Source organism: Sus scrofa, chromosome 15 (genome assembly GCF_054392235.1).
Source record: "Sus scrofa isolate SSC_HxYL_T2T_F1_AM1 chromosome 15, Sscrofa_HxYL_maternal_Yorkshire_Landrace_v2.0, whole genome shotgun sequence".
NCBI classification, from domain to species: Eukaryota; Metazoa; Chordata; class Mammalia; order Artiodactyla; family Suidae; genus Sus; species Sus scrofa.
Window position 1 is genome coordinate 63,298,137 of NC_139397.1, and position 23,610 is coordinate 63,321,746.

The 23,610-nt window shown below is 43.9% G+C and overlaps 1 long non-coding RNA gene across 1 annotated transcript in view; it reads left to right on the plus strand.

The window, feature by feature from the left end:
* The window catches only part of LOC146395873 (uncharacterized), a 979,457-nt gene that overhangs the window by 799,637 nt on the left and 156,210 nt on the right, over positions 1-23,610 (plus strand). The window lies entirely within an intron of this gene.

Below are 23,610 nucleotides of genomic sequence, written 5' to 3' on the forward strand. Positions count from 1 at the left end.
TGGAACTGAACCCGCAGTAGCTCTGAAGCTGTGTGGACCTCTGGTTATTCCCCAAGCTGAGTCCTGTTCCCTCAACAAGACTGTAAGTGCTGCCAGTCCAAGGTCATCTCCCTCTCCCCTCACCTCCCCCAGCCTCCATGGTCCCTAGAACATTGCTCAAGAGAAACAAGCACGATACACCTCTAAGAATTTTTTTTTAATTATTTCCCCAATATGATTTTTTTCCCCACTTACACATACATGTATACATTCTATTTTCTCACATTATCATGCTCCACCATAAGTGACTAGACATAGTTCCCAGTGCTACCCGCGTGGCTCACAATACCTCTAAGAATTGACTGACTCTCTTCAGAAACCCTTTTTCAGTGGCTTGTCACTTACAAACTGTGTTCAACTGTTCTTTTGATGCCTCTTGTCCAAAAGTTCACTTTAAAATGTTCTAGGAGTTCTCGTTGTGGCTCAGCAGGTTAAGAACTAGACCAGTATCCACGATGATGAGGGTTTGATCCCTGGCCCTGTTCAGTGGATTAAGGACCCAGCATTGCCTCAAGCTGCTGCATAGGCTGGCAGCTGCAGGTCCAATTCCACCCATAGCTTGGGAACTTCCATATGTTCCAGGTGAGGCCCTAAAAAGCAAAATTAAAAACAAAAAATGTTCTGGCTTCCAGCAATCTTAACAGGTGAATGCTAGCTAGTAGGATGCTATGCACCAGACCCACATCCCTGACCAGTTGAAGGGGTCAGGAGCCCGGAGGTGGGGAGTGCGCTTGGCCGGGGGGCTCCTGTTCTGTCCTGACCTGGGCGCTGGGTTACACAAGGCTGTCTGCCTGGAGTGTTTGTCAAACACCTAACAACCCTCCAGACTCAGAGGATGCCAACCCCGTCCTGGAGATTTAACTCAATTCTGACCCTCTGCCCAAGTCAGTGCAGACTCCGAAGGTTATGGACTCAGCTCCACAGGACAGCCCCACCCCCCCACAACAATCCCAAGTCCATGCAGAATTTACATTTCCTTCTCTCGTTATTGCCCAGAACGGAGGCTTCAGGAAGCTTGAGCATAGAAGAACTTCCAGGTCCATAAATCTTCTAGACATTGTGGAAGGGAACTCGTGGTTTCAAGGCCTTTGATGAATATTAAAAAACTGTCTCGGCATACCTCTCACGTCCCGGGCAAAGAAAACCCAGAGAACAATTACATTTCTCCATCTCATTGTGGGCCTCCCTTCTTATGTGGAAGCAGTTACATCTGTTTGTTTTTATCTCTAGATCCTATGAGAGGATGAGGTAATGAATTTTAGACATTGGACAACCAGACAAAATGCAAAATCCATGTAACAAATTACATGTATAAGATTCAACCCCAGGATGTGAAAATCTGGCATTTTTAGAAGGTGTAAGTTGCCACAGGACAAGAACTGTTGACTCAAGAACTGACAAACTGTGTGAGTTCAATAAGACTAGTTTTTAATTTGATAGCAAAAATTCACAGTTTCAAAATTGTAATGAAATATAATACTTCCAAGTCACTTTACTTTCTAATTATAACAGATGCAACAGCGCTTTATAACTGGGCTCTGTTTTTTTTTTTTTTTTTTTTTTTTTCCCCTCTCTCTCTCAAAAGGAGAGAAAATAAGCAGAATTTTTAAAAAATGCACAGAGTAATTAGTTTAGTGACTAATTAGCTGAAATTATTGTGACTAGTTTACTTCCCTGATGTAGCAGCAATTTGCTTAAAAAAAATGCAAAGTAGAGACTGCTCAGAGCACTTCGAGTTCTGGATTAGTACAGACTTAATCAGTGTGGGGATTGTATGTATTATGATTCATCTGAAAATGGTTAAGTGTGTAATGCTTTTTAAGGTTTTCTTGGCTTGTATTTTCCAGAGATTAAACCTGAGTTTTCATTTTTTTTTTTTTACAGTGTTGTGTTAATTTCCGGTGTGCAAGAGAGTGATTCGGTTATACATACACACATATATATGCATACATATGTATTATCTTTCAGATGCTTTTCCATTATAAGTTGTTATAAGATATTGAATGTAGTTCCCTGTGCTATACAATAGGAACTTGTTTACCTATTTCATATATATTTATTTTATTTTATTAATTTTTAATTTTAATTTTTTTTTTCTTTTTAGGGCCACACCTGCGGTATATGGAGGTTCCCAAGCTAGGGGTTCCATTGGAGCTGTAGCCACCATCCTAAGCCAGGGCCACAGCAACACGGGATCTGAGCCGAGTCTGTGACCTACACCACAGCTTGCAGCAACGCCGGATCCTTAACCCACTGAACGAGGCCAGGGATCAAACCCATGTCCTCATGGGTGCTGTTGGGTTCGTTAACTGCTGGGCCATGATGGGAACTCTCTTATTTATTTATTTATTTATTCATTTATTGCTTTTTAGTCTATTTTATACAAAATAGAGTGTATCTCTTAAGTAGAGATAGACTCCTAATTAATTAAGCTCCTAACTCATCCCTCCTCCACCTCACAACTGAGTTTCATCATTTCTTGAGTTGCTGGTAAAATCAGGACAAAAACTGTGGTTTTTCTCCTTCATCTCCAGAAGCTGAGAGCACAGTACTGCCTGGACACTGAGGGCCCATGTGAGGTCTCTCAGTCCTGATAAATGATCTATAGATAAAAGTGTCCCTTGGCCAAACCACTTTGGAAAACACTGTGCCAGTTACCTCTTGAATATGATTTATGCTCAGGATACATGATTCATTAAAGATCTGCAAGGGTCAGGAATCTGTTTCATTCTTTTTAACCCAGTATTTCCCAATCCTCATGGACCAAGAAAACTCTTTTGTTTTTGACATAATGTTCACTAAGAGAAACACAGCTAATTAACATCTTGATATCCACACCATTTTGTGGTTTATGGATACATGTTTGGTGTTTTCAGCATTCTCCAAAACTATGCTAATTGAGTCTCCTTCTCAACCGTTGTATCTATCCTCCTTGGCTGCTCTTGCACTCCTAGGTCAGAGATCCTATTCTTCTAGAAGTTCCTTCATCAAATTGTTGGCAATGTGAGCCCTCCTTCTCTCCCTTCCTACACAGATGTCATGATTATACCAAGAGATGTTTTACAGGGTCTCAAGCCTGAGAGTCAGGGATCAGGCTTGAATATTAGGGTTAAAACTTTGTGGAACTTTCTTCTTACAGTCTAATTAATACGCCAAAGGATAATAGTCAGGGCTTTTTTGAGAGCCAAATAGGGGCTTTTTTTTTTTTTTTTTGGCCATATGCATGTTATGTAAGTTCCAGGGCCAGGGATCAAACCCAGTCCAGACCAGTGACCTGAGCCACAGCAGTGACAATGCTGGATACTTAACCCCCCGAGTCATTAGGGAACTACTTAAAATTTACTTTTAATAATTCAGAGTAATAAAGAACAACATGGAACAGACGTGGGCAGTGGACAGTTGGTCTTGGACTTGGTTCTGGTCCACCTCAACAGCACCTGTGTGATTTTTCTCCTAAATGCTGTGATTTAGATGAGCAAGAACGGCAAATCTTTCTTTTTAGTATCAGAATTATAATTGACACGGGTCTGAGTCTGCCAAAAGCCGACTCAGAGAGTCCTAGTTCATTATTCTACTATGTGTGGTCACTATTCTCAGCCAGCCTCAGCTATCATTATCTTGCATAATGTCCAGTTCCTTTGCAAGAATGGGCAGGAGCTAGATCAGCTTTGCTCTCTTTCTTTCCATGTGGCTAAGCTTCCTGTGGTCCAGAGAAGGAGGTCCTGTTCCACGTGCTGTGGGTGATCTTGTCTGCTTCCTGGAGGCAGTTCCTGGAATCCATTGCCCATGTCTTTGGTTCGTACTATTGCCTCTGGTTTCAAAGTCCCTGCCTTTTCAGCCTCCTCATCCCAACCCTAGGTCTCTTACAGACCCTTAGTCCTCTCAACACTTCTGGGTCCAAGGGAATGTCTGAGTGTCGAAGGCAGGAGAGCCCTGAAAGTCTCCTCCACCTGGACCACTCTCTCTGCCCAGGCTGGATGCTTGCAGGATGTGAAGCATCACCTTTTATGCCCCTAAGTTTGACAGGCTTTTTAGTGGTGAACAGCATAGTCTGGTTCAAGCTGTTTATGAAATGATATTAAGTAGCATATAGGGTCCCCTGAGCCATTCAGAGACCTCAGATTGGATGCAAATGGCCAGGAACAGAGAAGCCAGAAGATATGCAGCTACATTACAGAATGTTCTAGCAAAACAGCCATCTCCTTTATTGGCATCTGTGTTGCTGGAAACCAGACCCAAGAGACTTCTTCACAAGTGCTTAGAAGGCCTGGTGGCCTCTGGGGCGGGGCCAATGCGTACCCCAAATGCTCAGTGCCTGATTCTGAAATCACAGGGGGTTCACCCTGTCTCCCTTTTCTTGTCACGTGAGAGCATGCTTGCTTTGGCAGAATCTAAGTCTGTCTAAAATCCTAAATGTCTGGGAGTTTGGAAAATACAGATTTTTCTTTAAGATTTTCAGCTTTGGCAGATCGAGGAGAATCCACAGAAGAGGCTGGGATGAGAAATGAGTTAGACAATCCACAGTATATGTAAAAGTCAAGCTTTAGCATCGTTTATGAAACGGCCTCCTGAACGATGGAGACAGCTGATTCACTTCCACTGGAGCCTGCTAAAGCCACGGTTCTGTATTTCTCGTTCTATATTTTCTTCTTGAAGGCAAATTTCCACGTCTTTCCTTTTTTGGTATTACAGGAACGAATAGTAATGATCATGATTACTCAATTAAGGTTAATTATTAATATTATTAAATAATAAATTATTATTATTGGTTTTGAAAGTAAGGTATTTCCATGTAGAAAAGAATAAGGGAAGAAATCTAGTTTCTTCACACAGAAATAGTAATTATCAACATTTTGGTATATTTCCTGGGAGCTTTCCAGGTATGTGCATATATAATGCCGATATTCTTATACTGAACACCGTTTCTTTTTTCATATTATATCCTTTGTAAGTATTTTCCTATGTCATTAAATATTCTTGAAAAACATCAAGATGGAATAATAATTCATCTCAAGCTTGTAATGTCATTTATTTAAACAGATCCTTCTTTGGGGTTTTTAAGTAGCTAAATTAATGTAGTTAATGCCGTGTTAAAATAAATAATGCTATGATGAACAGTTTTGCAAATATGACATTGTGCTCTTATTCCCTTATGAGACTTTCTTAAAAACATCTATATATGGAATAACTTGAAAAGATTTGTGAGGTCTTTAATACATATTATCAAACACTTTATAAAAATGTCTAAACATTATGCTTCCACCAGCAGTATACTCTGTTATCTATCTCACTGTTCATTCTTTAGCATGAAGATGTAGGATTTCTGAATCTAGGCTCTTATGTCACAGGGATGTGAGGGGAGCCTAAAATGTTTGGCGAGAGTTTGTGTGAATGTGCATTCTTCTGAGGAGAAGGCTCTTGATGACAGAAGGTTTAAGAATCAAATTATTCTTGGAGTTCCCGTCCTGGCGCAGCGGAAACAAATCTGACTAGGAACCATGAGGTTGAGGGTTCAATCCCTGGCCTCGCTCAAGGATCCGGCATTGCTGTGGGCTGTGGTATGGGTCACAGACACAGCTCAAATCTGGCATTGCTGTGGCTGTGGCTGTGGCATAGGACTGCAGCTATGGCTCCGATTAGACCCCTAGCTTAGGAACCTCCATATGCCGCGGGTGTGGCCCTATATAGACAAAAGACAAAAAAAAGAATCAAATTGTTCTTGTGTGCATATTTTTCATGTCTTCGATAATAAATGGGATTGAACATTTCTTCATATATGTGTGGGCCATTTGTCTTTCTACTCTGGGAATTGTCTCCTATATTCTGTTCATGTTCCATTGAAGTCTTTACCTTTTTGATTTCTAAGAGACTTTTATATATGAGAGATGATAATCCTTTGCATGTCCTAGTTGTCTGCCAATTATTTTCCTAGCTCGGTGGCTTTTTTTCATAAAGACAGATTTAAAATCATTAAAAAGTAAGTGCTGTTGGATATTTCCTTTGTTATCTCATCCATCATTTTTGCTTTCACAAAGGCCTTTTCCAATTCAAAATCAGTATAATATATGTCTGTAATTTCTTGCAGTGTTTTATGGTTTGCCAAGTATTTAATCCATCTCAAATTTAATATATTTTTCATTCATTTATTCATTTCCTCTTTCAACAAATATTTACTAGGCCCTAATTATGTGTCAGGCACTTAATGGGAAGTGGGGATTTAATTTGATATTTTCCTTAACTGACTTGGTCATTTTTCTCCAATACCATTTGTTGTATTCTCTATTGCTTCCTTTATTACATTTTATTTAATTATATTAAATTTATGAAATATTAAAATTTTGCTACTAGTATTTTATATTATTAATATGTCTATGTCAAATGCATGTTTAATCGTTACACTAAATGGAAATATTTATTACTCAGTAGTAAATAAATTTAGTAATTATTAAGAATAAACAGTATTTTTGGTACTATTTCTTTTATTTCATTAATATATCTTTGGTTTTTCCACTAATTCCACACTCTTCAGGCGACTGTAGCTCTAGGATTTATTTTAATATTTATTAACGCTTCCTTTTTCTCAGTGTTCTTCTACAAAATTCTTGTCTATTTTAAATGATTTTTTCCAGTGAACATCAAGATCATTTTCCCAAGAAAATTAGTATGATGTTTAGCAATGTCACTATGAAGATCTTTTTTTTGTCCGTATTTATATTTTGTCCTCTTAATCCCTTGTAACATGACATATATGTGGTGCACATCTTAAGAACTCACAAGAAGATTGAATGTCTAATCATTTCTACTGGTATTTCTTTTTTCTTTTCTTTTTTTTTTTTGTTTTTTGTTTTTTTGCCTTTTCTAGGGCCGCTCCTGCAGCATATGGAGGTTCCTAGGCTAGGGGTCCAATCTGAGCTGTAGCCACCGGCCTACGCCACAGCCACAGCAACTCGGGATCCGAGCCGCAACTGCAACCCACACCACAGCTCACAGCAATGCCAGATCCTTAACCCACTGAGCAAGGCCAGGAATCGAACCCAAAACCTCATGGTTCCTAGTCAGGTTCATTAACCACTGCGCTACGACGGGAACTCCTCTACTGGTATTTCTAACAGATTTTCATCACTATTTCTTTCACATGCATCAGTGGATGCTTTTTCATTTGAGATACACCATTTCCTGACTATTAACTCATTCTGTGTTGTAAATTGGGTCTTTTGATCTCAGATTTCTGTCCCAGATGATATCCAGCTCTTGGGCTGGTTTTCCCTGAAATCTGGAAACACTGGGAGGCAGGGTAATGGTACTGCAGACCAGGAAACTTCCGAAACCACCACCGTGTTCCTATGTATACTCAAAAGAGACTCTCTGCAGTGGAAGGCAATGCTGTGTTTAAGAATCTTCTTTGCGATCTCAAAGAAGTCATTGAGTGATACAGAATTAAGTAGACTTTGTCACTTGCATCAGTCAGAGTCTTTTCCCTTAAACCAGATAAATTTTCATTTTTTAATTGTAGATTTTCCTCATTGTATTATCCAGTAATATGCTCCTGGGGTTGGTATTGCTTTCCTTTTCATTTTTATGTGATAGTTTTTCCTGCTTTGCTAATTCCTTTGTGTTTTGTGTTTTGTTTTTGTTTTTGCTAAATACACTGACTTTTTTTCTTTAGTAATTTGGAAGCTTTTCTCAGTGGAAGGCAAATTCCTGATACCCACTAGTTTTGCCATGAATCTTTTTTTTTTTTTTTTTTTTTTTTTTTTTTGTATTTTTAGGGCTGGACCTTAGGTATATGGAAGTTCCCAGGCTAGGAATCTAATTGGAGTTACAGCTGCTGGCCTATGCCACAGCCACAGCAACGCCAGATCCGAGCCACATCTATGACCTACACCACAGCTCATGGCAACGCTGGATCCTTAATCCACTGAGAGAGGCCAGGGATTGAACCCACAACCTCATGGTTCCTAGTCGGATTCGTTTCCACTGAGCCAGGACGGGAACTCCACCATGAATCTTGATTCTACGAATGAAAAGTGGGAGGCATGGTTGAGAGAAGTGGGGTTTATTGCTACTTCTCCTAAATTTTCTGGAACTCTCAATAGTACCTAAAATTCATGAAGAGGTGAAATAATAAAGTATCTTAGTTGTGGTCACTAGAGGTAGAATTTTCATCGGTATGGCTGCTTGCATTTGATGGAGGAACTCCCCCAGCAGAACTCCCCAGAAGAGAATCAGGGGACAGTCATTTCTAACATCCATAGAAAGCAGAGGAGGAGACCTGTCTTATAAGCTTGTACAGTGAGAAGTAGAATTTTCCTTAAGGGGGCAAATGGTTCATTTGATGAGGAACAGAGCTTACACCTGTAATCTTTTTTTTTTTTTAAAGGGACTGTTTCTTTATTTTATTTTAGTCTTTTTGCCTTTTCTAGGGCCACACCCACAGCACATGGAGGTTGCCAGGCTAGGGGGGTCTAATTGGAGCTGTAGCCACCGGCCTACACCACAGCCACAGCAATGTGGGATCCTTAACCCACTGAGCGAGGCCAGGGATCGAACAAGCAACCTCATGGTTCCTAGTCGGATTTGTTAACCACTGCGCCACGACGGGAACTCCAGTAATCTTTTTTTTTTTTAATGGCATATGGAAGTTCCCAGGCCACGTATCCAGCAGAGCCCCAGCTGCAACCTATGGTGTAAGCTGTGGCCACACCAGATCCTTTAACCCATTCGCCAGGCCAGGGATTGAACCTGCACCTCCACAGTGACCCAAGCCTCTGCAGCTGGATTCTTAACCCACTGCCACTACAGCAGGAACTCGGTAATCTAATTTTTAAGAAGTTTACTTGGGAGTTCCCATCGTGGCTCAGCAGAAACAAATCTGACTAGCATCCATGAAGACGTGGGTTCAATCCCTGGCCTTGCTCAGTGGGTTAAGGATCTGGCATTGCTGTTGCTGTGGCTGTGGCTGTGGTGCAGGCTGGCAGTTATAGCCCTGATTTGACCCCTAACCTGGAAACTTCCATACACCACAGGTGTGGCCCTAAAAAGACAAAAAAAAAAAAAAAAAAAAAAAAAAAAAGGAGTTAACCTGGGGAGTGTTCCTAGGATATTTTAAAGGACAACTTTTAAAATAGATTCCAGTACTGCATTAAACATTCATTGTTATTTTACTATTTAAGCTGAAGATCCATGCACCCTAACCCAGGGTCCAGTTGAGGGGTCATTTCATCTTACCATGTTGTCTTCCAGGATGGGTCAGCTTCCTGGGAAGTGATTTTCTTCTCAACCTGTTTCTCTGACTGGACCGGAGATTCAGACGCCCATTTATAGTTTTCTTTGGTGACGCGATAGCACAAACGTGAGTAGTACCCATCACTCCCAGAACTCTTTCATTTCGGCTCCTCTCAGATCTCCACTTGAGCAAGCCAAGCACATTTTAGCTTCTCGTTTGATGGTGAACTGGAAGCTGTGGTCTGAAAGGATAAGAGAGAAGATTTAGAGGAAGGAGCAGGGTGTGGGTCTGCAGACAGAGTCCCTGCAGGTGGGGTGGTCCCTGCTTTCCTCACTGTGTCAGAGCCTACATTCTGAAATCTGGCAGAGGGAGTTTCAGTCTATTTAAGCCCCTTCTACCCTCTTAAGAATGTGTTTCTAACTCTGCCTTAGCGTATGGGCCATAACATTAGGGGACCCACAGTGTATTTCTCAATCTGTCTCTGTTTACAAGGCAGCAAGTGGCAATTTTCCATGGTCTTTGAGAAAGTGTCTTCTCTTACACTGAATACATTGTACTGATTTTATTATTTTTTATTTTTGCTTTTTAGGGCCACACGTGGCATATGGAAGTTCCCAGGTTAGGGGTCGAATCAGAGCTGCAGCTTCCAGCCTATGCCACAGCCACGGCAACCCCTGATCCGAAACACATCTGTGACCAACACCAGATCATTTACCCCCTGAGCCAGGCCAGGGGTCGAACCCACATCCTCACAGACACCATGTCAGGTCCTTAATGCACTGTGCCACAATGGGAACTCCGGTTGGGAGAATGTTGGTACCATTATTTGAGGTAGAAGATGTGAGAGAAGGAGTTTCTGTCTGTTGCAGGAGAGGGATCACAGAACCCAGGTCTCTAATGTGGGGGCTGCAGCCTGATTCCAATGACTTCTTCAGTGTTCCTTATATTAGCATTTGATAAGGCACATATAAAGAAAGCTACTACTCTCAATCCAGTGATTACCATGACGATTACTGATTACATGAAAAACTTGTCTCGGAGTAAGCTGCTTCCAGCAATGCCTCTTTGTTCTGAAAGCACAGAATCCTTGTTCTTTTCATGAAAACTGTCTCTTCTGTCATCAAGTTACCCTCCCATTTCCACATGGGGATAAAATCTCTTAGATATGATATCTTGTCTCTTTGATCAATTCCCACAATCTTTACATAAAGCACAGGGACAATGATGGGACAACACTGTAGGCATGTTTTTGAGAGTCAGGACACCAGGTAATGTGGAAGGTTCAGAAGGGGAAGACCTCTCATGCCAGAGAGGAGATGTGCCCACCACTCTCTACAGCCTCTGGGTAGAGAGGGGAGTAGAAATAGGGTTCAAGATTTTCCAGCTTCATGAACTTGTTTCTATAGACTGTGCAGTCTAGCCCTCTGCTGGAAAGAGCACTGGACGAAGTGTCAGAAACACAGGCTCTGTGCCACCCGCAGGCTCTCCAGTCACTTCTCCGTTTGGGCTTCTGATTCTGTATCTGTTGTGTGAGTCAGTTCTTAGCCTTCTAAGGCGCAGACGGGTTCCAGTTCTTCCACATGCCCTATGGTGAGGCAAACACAGATGACAAAGAAAAGTGCTGGTGACAAATAAAGCAATACTGTGATTCAGGTGTGCCATAGGTAAATGATTTCTTTGGAGCCAGAAGCAGCCAGAGAAGTTATTAGACCTGGCTTCAGCAGAAAGGCGTTTGTTCTGGTGCTCCTTTGTCCAGAATTGGATCATCTCCCCAACCAGAGTCACCTGAGAACAAGGGGTCTCCATGTATTCTGTCACTAAGACGCTCTCTCTGCCAGATCACCAAAGGAAGACTTGGGCAGGCTGTGTCACTCCTTGTGGACATGGCACCACCCTGAGTCACATCATCACCTGTGGGGCGAAATACATTGAAGGGTCTCAGTCCAGCCTCAAGAAAATGGTGTTACCTGCATCAGCAAAAGGTGGCTCCTGGAGAAAGGACTGAGATTGAGTTTCCCTCCCCAGGGTGTCCACCGTAGGCCATCGGGACAGTGGTGAAAGTGGTCAGAAGATCCAGGAAACCATCTTCTTCAGCCTGATAAAGGTAGAATGGCTCCTATTACTAAGACCAGAAATATTATTGGGCTGGGAACCTCTGGCAGAAGACACCATGATAGAACATTCTCAGCAAAAACCCTACAATGGATGTAGTGATGAAGGTCACAGGGGATTTCCTCATGACATCCGTCAAGGGAAGCGGACACTGTCATCCCAAAGTACAGCTCAGTAGAAGGGTTCTATAGACACCATCACAAAACAGTCTAGAGAAGACTAGCTCATTTGATTTGTCTTGCTCTAAGGGTATTGAATGAACCACTCCACTATCAGGCACCCACCAGCACTAGATTCATCACAGAAAGAATCATTTCCAATGTTTTGTTTTTATTTTTTTATTGAGGTGAACACTCCCTGGTAACAGTGCTAATCCCGTGGTCTAGTATATTAGTTGGGACTGCTTTTGGCTTCGAGTAACCTGAATCCCATTTAACAGTATCTGTATGACACAAACACATTTATTTACTTAACCGGGATGTCCAAAGTTAATTTGTAATTAACTTACAGCTTATAAATCAATAATCACCAGCTTGCGTTTGTCATCAAAACATCCAGACTCTTTCTACTCTGCTATCTGGAGAATATCGCTTTTTATCTTTTTGCGTTTTAGGCCCACACATGTGGTATATGGAAGTTCCCAGGCTAGGGGTCAAATCAGAGCTGCTGCTGCTGGCCTATGCCACAGTCACAGCAATGCAAGATCCAAGCTGCATCTGTGACCTACACCACAGCTCACAGCAATGCTGGATCCTTAACCCACTGAGCAAGGTCAGGGATTGAGCCCGAGTCCTCATGGATACTGGTCAGGTTCGTTACTGCTGACCCACAATGGGAACTCCCGGAGAATATGGCTTTTTGTGGTTTGTAGTTGTGTTTGATGGCTGCAAAATGGCTGCTGTGGTGCCGAGCATCCCTGCCATATTCAAAAGCACTTAGTATGAATTAGGCAATAGGCCTTTATCTCCTAGGTTCTATTTATTAAGAAAGTTCTGCCTTTCCTAGAGCTGACTTCCCCCAGCTGACATTCCCTTCTGTTACACTGGGCAGAACTGGGGCAGCAGACCATCCTGCCTGCAAAGGGAGCTGGGAGAGGGCAAAGGAGCAGATCATTGAGCTTGGCTTCTGGGTAGCCAAACAATACTATCTTCCACATCCAGGGAAGTGCGTGGGCTAGAAGAAGCCTTCACCCTCCTTTAAGGAGGCTTCTTTTGTTTTCCAGGGCTGCAGAGACCTTTACCAGAGGAGCAACAAACACTAGCTGCTTTGGACAAAAATCTATTCAGGCTTAAAATGCAAGAGCATTAGCTGCTCAGAGCCGTCACCAAGGAGCGATAAAATACGTCTGCTCTCTCAAGACCTGCGAGATGCTTGCAGCGTGATTATTTTTTTGGCTGGGAAAGCTGCTTAGCCGACAGAAAAAGAAACGTACCTGAACATTTATGAGTCGGCTTTTCAAAGACAGCGACCCATCTTCCTTCTCACCCCTCCCACCTCCCCCTTCCCTGGAAAGGCACACTTAGTAAAACTAAATAAATTATCAGCTGGGCCATGAAGAAATGCTCTCTCTACAGGTAATGCAGGCGAGCCTTGAAGCCATAAAGGCCAGCTCCAGACCTCAGGACCTCCATGGAGGGGACAGGCTCCAGATGGAGGAGCCAGCTGAACAAGGAGGAGGTACCAAACAGCCCTTGTCAACTTGGTGCTGGGGGCACTGGGACGGAAGAGGCCTTTCGCTGCTTTGCACTGATGGGAACGGTCATTTGAGGCCCCTCTGGGTGGCGTGACTGTGGGACTAGAACAAAGCACCTTCGGTGTAGTGAGCTGAGCTGGGGTGTGGAGCCAGGGGTCCTGCTTTACCACCTTCTTGAGAGCTGATATCCTCTGAGTCAGGTAACCACTCTGACCTTGGCCTTATCTAGAAAAAAGGGATAGTAAAACCACGCTGATCTCTGCTGTAGGCTGAATTATGTTGTCCTCCCCAAGTTCATGTGTACTTGGAGGTAGGACTTTCAGGAGGTAGTAAGGTTCAGTAAGGTCGTAAGAGTGGGGTTCTAATCCTATAGAGCTTGTGGTCTTATAAGAAGAAGAGAGAGGAGTTTCTAATTCCCCGTGGCTACCCTTCTCGTGCAGCAAGTGAGGGATCTGAGGCCAGGAGGGGCTCAGGGGCTCTCCCAAGGTCAGCCAGCTCTGGGTTCCATTTAGGAGAACATGCCCTTTCCCCAGAGAGGTGGCCTGTGCTCCCCCTGAGAAATGCAGACAGGCCCCTCAACATCCCTGCCATTCTAGAAATGAAGGTCAGCCCCTTCTCTTCGGAAAGCACCAGGACAGGACCCTTTCTGCTCCACTAGGCCTCTCTCCTCCTCAGATTTGAGTGTCCAGGCGTTTTAGGGAATAAACAATCAAACTGCGACTTTTGTTGATCTGATTCGTGATCTCAAACTTGCCAATCCATGGGGACCTTCTACCTAGGTGTGAAAATGAAAACTTTCCTGGGAGGCTGGAATCTGGAAGAAGTGTTATTTCTAGTGTGTGAATACAATTACGCTGAGGCTCTGGAATACGTATATTCTGTCCCCTTTTTGATAGGGGAAATAAATAATTAAAAATATTTTTTAACTCTTGGAGTTCCTACTGTGGCTCAGCGGGCTAAGAACCTGACATAATATCCATGAGGACACAGGACCCTGGCCTCACTCAGTGGGTCAAGGATCTGGTGTTGCCATGAGCTGTGGTGTAGGTCGAAGATGCAGCTCGGATCCTGTGTTGCTGAGGCTGTGGTGTAGGCTGGCAGCTGCAGATCGAGTTCAACTCCTGGCCCAGGAACTTCCACATGCTGCATATGTGGGTGTAAAGAAAAAAAAATTTTTTTCTAAATCTCCGTTGGCTACTCCCCAGAAGAGTTGGCCCAGGTGCTGAAACCTCAGGTTGCTCTTGGCCTTGGCTGGCCCAAGGGGACTGAGGTATGACCGGATGGTCCTCGCTTCCTGCTGGACCCTCTCTGCTCATCGGGAAACTTAGGTTTCTGGAAGTGGAGCTTCCTAATTTATTCCAGGTTTAGCAAGGCTGCCTGCTTGCCGACAAACAGCACTGAATAGCCTCAGCCTGGGGGCGGCACTAGGTGAGGGGTGAGGGGTGAAGCGATGGCTTTGGGTGGGGTCGGGCGGAAGCTGTAGGTGCCTGCCTTACACCCCCATCCTCTTTGTTGGATATGGTACTTATTTTAACATTGGATTTTGATTTGTCTTTGACTGTCAAGGAAACACACACACACACACACACACACACACACACACACACACACACACACACGCAATCTCCAAATCTCCTTGTAAGGAGAAAAGCTAGGTAGGTTATAGTTTCCTTCTGGAAAAAAATAAAGAAAAAACTCACCAACCCCTCTCAGTATGATTTCATAGGCCGTGCTAATTATTTTTTAGGGCGAGCATAATAAAACCCAGGTGATTTGCCCTCAGCATTTTCTCCTTCCCTTCACACAGCTCTGGATCATTTCTCCACATGGCATGCAATTACCACGAGTCCCGCAGTTTCTACCAGACATTCTTTGTGGGAACCCAGCTAGGGTACACAGAGGTTAATATGCTCGCGCGCGGCAAAATCTGGGCATTATCTTGTGTATTGTAAGACATGCCTGTGACACGTTGAATTCAGACGATTTACAAGATCAGCAAAACAGAAGGGGTCCCCGTTGGGAGCATTTTCCGCTAACGATTTCCTCATCAGAACATGGCTCAGCCAAGTGTGCGGTGTCGCTGGGCGCCCGGCCTGCCGGGCAAGGGCTGGGCTCTTTGGCCAGGCTTCTTCTTCTCTGGGAGATCTGAGGGGCTGGGGTGCTCAGGCCAGCCAGCAAGGCAAGTAGAGATGCTTAGAGACGATGTCCTTCCCCTGGGAAGAATGACTTTTGTTTCATAATTATTGTATAATTTATTTAAACTAAGATGCAAATGTTATATATGTCAGCCACATATAGAAATGACAGCACTACCAATCAGGATGGAAACAAGTATTTGGAAAGACTCTCTAGAAAGGGAGATGTGGGGGAGCTCCTGTTGTGGCTCAGTGGGTTAAGAACCTGGACTAGTATTCATCTGGATGCGGGTTTGATCCCTGGCTTCCCTCAGTGGGTTAAGGATCTGGCGTTGCCGTGAGTTGTGGTGTAGGTCACAGATTCGGCTTGGATCTGGTGTTGCTGCGGCTGTGGAGTAGGCCAGCAGCTATAGCTCTGATTCATCCCCTAGCCTAGGAACTTCCATATGCTGTGGGTGTGGCCATGAAAAGACAAAAAAGAAAAAAAAAATAGAAAGGGAGGTGTGGGCCTATATATATCTATTTAAAATTTTTAAATTTTATATTGGAATACAGTTAATTTACAATGTCGTGACAATTTCTGCTGTATAGCAAAGTGATTCAGTGATACATACACATATCCACTCTTTTTCAGATTCTGTCCCATATAAATTATTACAGGATATTGAGTAGAGTTCCCGGTGCTGTTCCCTTCTTTGTTTCTTTGTTTTATGTAGAGTAGTGTGTCTCTGTTAATCCCAACCTCCTAATTTATCCCTCCCCCACCATCTTTCCTCTTTGGTAGCTGTAAGTTTGTTTCCCAAGTCTGTGATTCTATTTCTATTTTGTAAATAAGTTCATTTAGATCTCCCTCCCTCTCTCTCTCTCTCTTTTTTTTTTTTTTGCTTTTTAGGGCCAAACTTGCGGCATATGGAGGTTCCCAGGCAAGGGGTCTAATCTGAGCTGCAGCTGCCAGCCTACGTCATAGCCACAGCAATGCTGGATCCGAGTTGAGTCTTCGACCTACACCACAACTCATGGCAACGCCAGATCCTTAACCCACTGAGCAAGGCCAGGGATCGAACCCACAACCTCATGGTTCCTAGTCGGATTCGCTTCTGCTGCGTCATGAAGGGAACTCCCATCTAGGTAATTTTTTACTAGATTCCACATATAAGTGGTATCATATGATGTTTGTCTGACTTACTTCACTTAGTATGACAATTCTAGGTCCATCCATGTTGCTGCAAATGGCATTATTTCATTCTTTTATATGGCTGAGTAATTTTCCATTGATGTATGTACCACATCTTCTTAATCCATTCCTGTCAATAGACATTTAGGTTGCTTCCATATCTTGGCTATTGCAAATAATGCTGCAAAGAACAGTGGAGTGCATGTGTCTTTTTGAACTGTGTAGGCGTATATATCAACTGGGATTGTTAGGTATGCTGTCTGTTTGCCACTGGGATCTCAGCCCAGGTGTGACCTCATCCCAACTTCCTGTCCTGTCTTATCCTGCCACTCTGTCACCACCCTCGTCTCCACCTCTGGGCTTTCTCCTCCTCATCTCTGGCGTTGTTCTCTGAAAAGCTTATATTTGTGTTGAATTGATTCAGTGGCCATCACTCCTGCTGGGATGTCACCCCATCCTGTGACCTTCACCCCTTGGACACCAGAGCTGAGGATGTTCCTCACCTAGAGCAGTTCCCAACAATATCTGTGGACTTTTCACACATTTTCTCTGTCCCTTTGTCATAAGCACGGGCGCTAGGGGTGTGACAGTGTCGGGGATGTTAGCATTCCCTGCATGGAAGGATCCATCTCTGATCTACCCTTATTTATTTACTTATCTGTTCATTGACATGTCCACACGTTCTGAGAAAATCTCTGTGATAGTCACCTCGTAGCCCACATCCATGCTATTTCAACAGCACTGTCTGGGATAGTCAGGGAGAACCTGGGATTCTGCTGTCTGGCTCCTTGGGTCAAGTCACAGGGTCTGTGCTTCCTGTGAGCTTAACCCCTTGCTGCCCTTGGATGGGGTAAACAGGCCACAATGAGTAAGGGCACTTCCTCAACATCCCTATGCCTGGCAGTTTCTGGCATTCCATTCCTTGTCTGCATCACCATTTTGCGGATGTGGACATCAAGGCTCTGGGAGAGTAAGCTACTTGTATACCCAGCTGTTCAGCAGTGGTGAGAACTCCATGAGGAAGCACTTTCTCTGGCTCAATATGGGTGGATTGCATGGGTGGATTGCATGAGTGGATCCCCTTGTGGTCTTTGTTCACACAGCCAAAGACAGGGCTCTGTCATCCTCTCTCTGGCTTGATATGGAAGGGCCTGGCCAAGGCAGAGTGGCCACAGCCATTGGTGGATTCAGAGTTGAAAATGATGTTCCAGATTGCCCAGCCCCTGTTGGGAGCCCAAGGTTAGGAGAGGCGAAGTCATTTGCTCCACGTCCTAGAATCAATCAGCATCCAGGTCAAGGTCCAAACCCAGGTCTTGGGGCTCCCAGGCTGGTGCATCTCCATGACCTAACTGGAGGGCACTGCCCAGCCTCCTGGAGGTAAGGGCTGGGAGGAGCAGGGCAGTGGTGGTCGCCCTTCTGCTCCCTGTGCTCCTTGGTCCTCGGCACTGCCTCTTCTCTCACAGCTTTTCTCCCATGAGCCCTTTCCTTTTCACCCTTAGCCTCCACTTGGCCCAGATACAACTCCTGGCTGATCCTGGGGTAACTGGGGCCTGGCCATTGGTGAGTCTGTCATTAGAAGCCCCTATAAACAGTTATTGGTTGCTTATGCATCAGGAAACCTTACCCCCTTGGCCCCACAGGGTCTGCCCAAGGCACCCCCTACCAACCCACTCCACCATATTGGCCCCACTGCTCCCCACCAGCCCTTCGTTCCCTGGATCTGGCAGATCCTTTGCTCACTCCCCCCACCCCCTGCTCTCCAGAACATACTTCCCCATAAACTGCAGGATAGCCCCTCCCTCAAGAACAGGTTTGGGGCATTCCTGTTGTGGCTCAGTGGGTTACGAACCCAACATAGCATCCATGAGGATACAGGTTTGATCCCAGGCCTGTCTCAGTGGGTTAAGGATCTGGCATTGCTGCAAGCTGTGATGTTGGTCACAAATGTAACTTAGATCCAGTATTGCTGTGGTTGTGGCTAGGCCTGCAGCTGCAGTTCCGATTTGACCCTTAGCCTGAGAACTTCCATATGCCGTAGGTGTGGCCACAGAAAGAAAAAAAGAAAGAAAGAAAAGAACAGACTTGGGCTTCACCATGTCCACGAATACTTCAGCTGCCTCTGACCTCCCTTTCCAAATTCCTATAGCAATTACTATTTATGGCACCCAGTCCTCACGTAGGAATACAGCCTCTCGAGCTGCCTCCTCCTATTTAACATGGGACTGTCTTGTTTCTCCAGCCGGATTATGAGCCCATATCATGTGAGTGACATCCTAGTCCCTAGTAAGCACATATCCATGGACTGGTTGAAACAGAGCTTTCTACCTATTACCTCTTATTTATTTTTTTTCATTTTTAAAAAGTTTTATTGAAGTCTAGTTGATTTACAAGATTGTGATAATTTCTGCTGTACAACAAAGTGATTCAGTTATACATGTACACATATGCATTCTTTTTCAGATTTTTTGCCCGTATAGGTTGTCACAGAATATTGGGTAGAGTTCCCTGTGCTATACAGCACTTCCCCTTGGCCAATTGTTCCATATATATTATTGGGTTTGCACATGCCAAACCCAATTCCCCAATCCCTCCACACCGCCCCCCCAACTTTCCCTTTGGTGACCATAGCTTGTTTTCCAAGTCTGAGTCTCTTTCTGTTTTGTAAATAAGTTCATTTGTATCATTTTTTTAGATTTTCATATAAGTGATATCATGTGTTTGTCTTTCTCTGTCTGATCTACTTCACTTAATATGATAATCTCTAGGTCCATCCGTGTTGCCACAAATGGCATTATTTCATTCTTTTTCATGACTGAATAATATATGTATCACATCTTATTTATCCATCCCTCTGCCAATGGAATGGTTTCTTCTATGAACTGGCTGCTGTAAATTCTGCTGCGTGAATATTGGGGCACTTTTATCTTTTCAAATTATGGTTTTCTCTGGATAATATAGTGGGATTGCTGGATTCTTTAGCAGTCCAAGTGAGAGAAATGGGTTTTAGATTTGCTTCACACTCTGCTGGTCTCTGACCTAATACCGCTCACCATTGGACTTGGGAATATCAGTTCAGATGTCTTTTCTTCATACTCCCCTCCTTCAAACTTTCTATGAATTTCTAAGAATTATTCATCAACCACACCTGTTTCTGGCCTGGAAGTACACTGACTTCTTTTAGACTCTGCTCCTGCTGAAAGGATATCTCCTCTCCATTCTAGGCAGCATTTTGATCACTCTAGGTGTCCCCAATGTCAGAATCCTGTGATCGTAACTTTGTGGCTGGAACTGGTCATTGAGAGAAGACACTCAGGCCCATTGGCGAGCAGCTTTAACATTTTTTCCAAGCAGAACCAAACCTGTTTTGACATCAAAGGAGGGTGCTGGAGAACATCAGTCTGAGAGGTTTCCGTTTTTATCCACAAGCTCTCCAAACTTCCTCCACTTTCTGCGGTCTGACAATTCCCTGTAAAACACAGCCCTGACCCTGTAGGGACCTTGGGGAGATGGTTGAAGAAGAATGCCAGAAAACCAGGGGTTTTAACTTTGCAAAAATAACAACTCATGAGACTTGAATGGAAAAGATCTCAGGAGTCTGGGGAAAGAAACTGGTCACAAAGGCGAGCATATACCCTGCAGGATGCTGGACCACATCCATCTTCATCTAATTAGACACGTATGAACCTCTCAATTTTTTTTTTTTAAAGAGAGAAGTTTAAGCCTGTAGTGATGAAGGCTGAAAGGGAGAGGAGACCCAGGGCTCCACGTTGCTCATGGCCAGGCATCCTTTCCCATCTATCCTCTCATTCCAACCACTCCTCCTCCTTCTGACCCCTGAAGAAGTCATGTCCTAGAGATGGCTGTCGTGAAGCGTAAAGAAATAATTTAAAAAATCTTCAAAAGGCTGGCAGCATAAAATTCCCTGGCTCTGTCGTTTCTCTGTTTCTGCAAGCAGCCAAAGATCCATAATTCTCACACTTAATGTAATTCCAAGGCACCTAAAGTGATTTACAGTCGGTTTACTCAATACTTTCAGCTTTATTTAATGTAACAGTTATGGCACATAAAAAGTTTATTGAAAATCCTTTGGGAGTGCGATTGAGTAAGAAAGAGTCGTTGCTAATACCATTACAGGAACAGGAGGAAAGGATTTCAGCCTGTTTTCTCTCTGACCTTTATGGTTCCACGAACAAGGGTTCTGGAAGGAAGGACATTTCGCTCACCCTCTGCCATCACGTGGACGTGCACCCAGCCAGCTCCAGGGCTGCCATCTTGGCTGTTTCTGGTTGGCTCTTTTGCAAGCTTGGCTGGTGAGGAGGCTCGGAGGGTAGCCCTGGGTTTAGATGACCTTGGAGTCTCTATTTATTATGCAGAGACCAGGTTCAGAAAGGCCCACTTAAGGAGAAATGACAACATTATCATTTTTTTCCCTCCCCTGGGGCCCTGCACTCCACTTTCCAATCAACTCCACTCTAGGGTGGGCCCACTTCCACCGGATGTCAGTTCAGCGCCCCCCCACAACGGACCCCCGGAGTCCTCCCAGCTGTGGATGGAAAGTGGAAGGACCCCGGCAAATCCTCTCCAGACCCTTTTGCAACAGTCAGGATTGGAGGCTGCCCTGAAGATGAAAGCACCGGTATTTCCTGTGGTCCCCACATTTTCTGCATCAGAAAGGAAAGAGTCTATTAAAAGACTCTGTCTTAACTCTTTCACCTGTGTCTTAAAATACTTGCCATGCATGTGCCCACATAACTTCCATTGGCTGTAAAAGAAAATTAAAATCTAGAAGATAGCTAGGAAGGCAAACTCCCCAAGGCTGACCCCACGGTGTCTGTGAATTCATTGAAAATGGCTTCGTGTCTCTGCATGAATCACGGCATTTCCTGGGCCTGTCCCTCCCAGGTGACTGCCTGTTCTGGGGAATTCTGAGAACCTCACTGGTGATACAGTAGACCTTGTGCAGGAGACTCTCTTCTTTGAGTCTTGGATTCTCCTCTAGGAAATGTGCGCTGACCTTCTAGCCATAAGGAATTTCTTCAGAACAAGTAGTATTGGGTCTCTCAATCTCTCTCTCTCTCTCTCACACACACACATACACACAAACACATGCAGAGACGCACATATACTAACAGACACACACACATACCCACAAACACACACACACACACATACACACACATAAAAACACATACCCACAAACACACACACACACACACACACATACACACACATAAAAACACATACACATAACACACATGCATACAAACACAACACACACATACACACTCAAACACAATACACATACACAGAGACACACAGAAACACACAACACACAGACCCTTTGCAGCTTTTTAATATTCTACCTCATTGTAGATTTCACGGCAACTTAAGCGTTTCTTTTCTACACACACATTTAAATAACAAAAGCAAACTTATCAATGAATGTAATTTCAAATTAAATCACCCACTTTCATTTCTGCCTAAACAAAGGACTCTGCACTAAATGTATTTAAAGTTTTCCATATTGTCTAAAAACTACTCTAGAACAGTGGTTTAACTGAGTGGTCAGGAGATGGTGCTTTCAGGAATTCTAGAAGCGACTTGTTCTGACTTTAATTGACTTCTTTTGGGAGCTCCCACTGTGGCACAGTGGGTTACAATCCAGTGTTGCCACAGCTATGGCTCAGATTCTATCCCTGGCCTGGGAACTTCCATATGCCATGGGTGTGGCCAATAAACAAACACACACACAAATAAATAAATAAATAAATGGCTTCTCTTGCTTTTGAATTTCCATAGCTATTTTACACACACACACAGACACAGACACACACACACACACACACGATTTTTTGTTTCTTACTTTTCTCGTTGCTTTTAATTTTATCTTCCTTCTTACTTTCTATTATCTATACTGAGTAAGACACCATGTACTTACCCTTAATGCTTGATTTTCTTGTGTCTTTTAATTTTCCAGAGGTATCTTTCTACTTGCCTCTCGATTCTCACTTGGGCTTCTAATAACCATTGCTCTCAGGTGTGCAGCATATATGTGATATACATGAGGTAATGTGTTGTGTGTATATATGTGTGGACTTATCTATCTGCACATACATGCATATACATGCATATAATTTCTTACAAAGATTGTGTATGTGGGGGGAGGGTACAGCATTTCCTCATGTTCCGTTGGAGAGGTGTGAGGCCACTGTGGCTTTGATTCATTCTTGTGAACGCTCGATAATGACTCTATTTCCAGACTCCCAGGCCCTGGGACCTGACTTCCTAGCTCCCATCACCTGTTTGGAATCCATTATCAACTGAAAACTTTCTCTCAGGAGTCCCCCTTGTGGTTCAGCAGATTAAGAACTTGACTAGTATCCATGAGGATGCGGGTTCGATTCCTGGCCTCCCTCAGTGGGTTAAGGATCTGGCTGTGAGCTGTGGTGTAGATCGCAGATACAGCTTGGATCTGGCGTTGCTGTGGCTGTGATGTAGGCCAGCAGCTGCAGCTCCTATTCAACCCCTAGCCTAGGAATTTCCATATGCTGCAAGTGCAGCTGTAAAAAAGAAAAGAAAAGAAATCCTTCTTTCAATATGTTTCAACCATCTGACAATCCAGTCCTATCACAGAGATCCTTTTTGCATGACTACCACAATCACAGTTTGCCTTCCATTGATGAAGTGCTGGCTGAGGACAAGTGTAGGGTTTTCTGATAGTGACAGCCCAGCCCCAGTTCTGAGGACACTGGGCTGTTCTGGGCCTTGCTGTGAACCTGGTAGGACATACCACCCTTCCCCAGGTCACCTCCTCCTGCCTCCCAATCAGGGGCTGGGGGAGGTGGTGAGCCTTATGAATATACAAGGGAAGAGTCAAGTTCAAGTTCTTGGTAAAGTTTGTATCTTTCTACTCAGTCCTCTTCCTACCTGTCTGTTCTTCAGGTATTCTAGTCACTGCTATAAAACTCATTTTCCTCACTGAAGGAGCTCCCAGGATTTGAGGACAGTTGGGGCGACAGGTTGGGATCTACGGTACTCAGCAGGTGGAGAACCTGTGGAGTTCATCAGAAAAGGCTTTCAAGACAGTCTCTGCTAGGAACTGGCTCTTGGACGACACCATGCTTTGCAAATGCAATGCATGTACCTAATTGAATGTCTCACAAGCAACCTGTAGGGTAGGGGTGATCACATGTTGCAGATACAGAAACTGACCCTTAGGTAAGTGATTTGG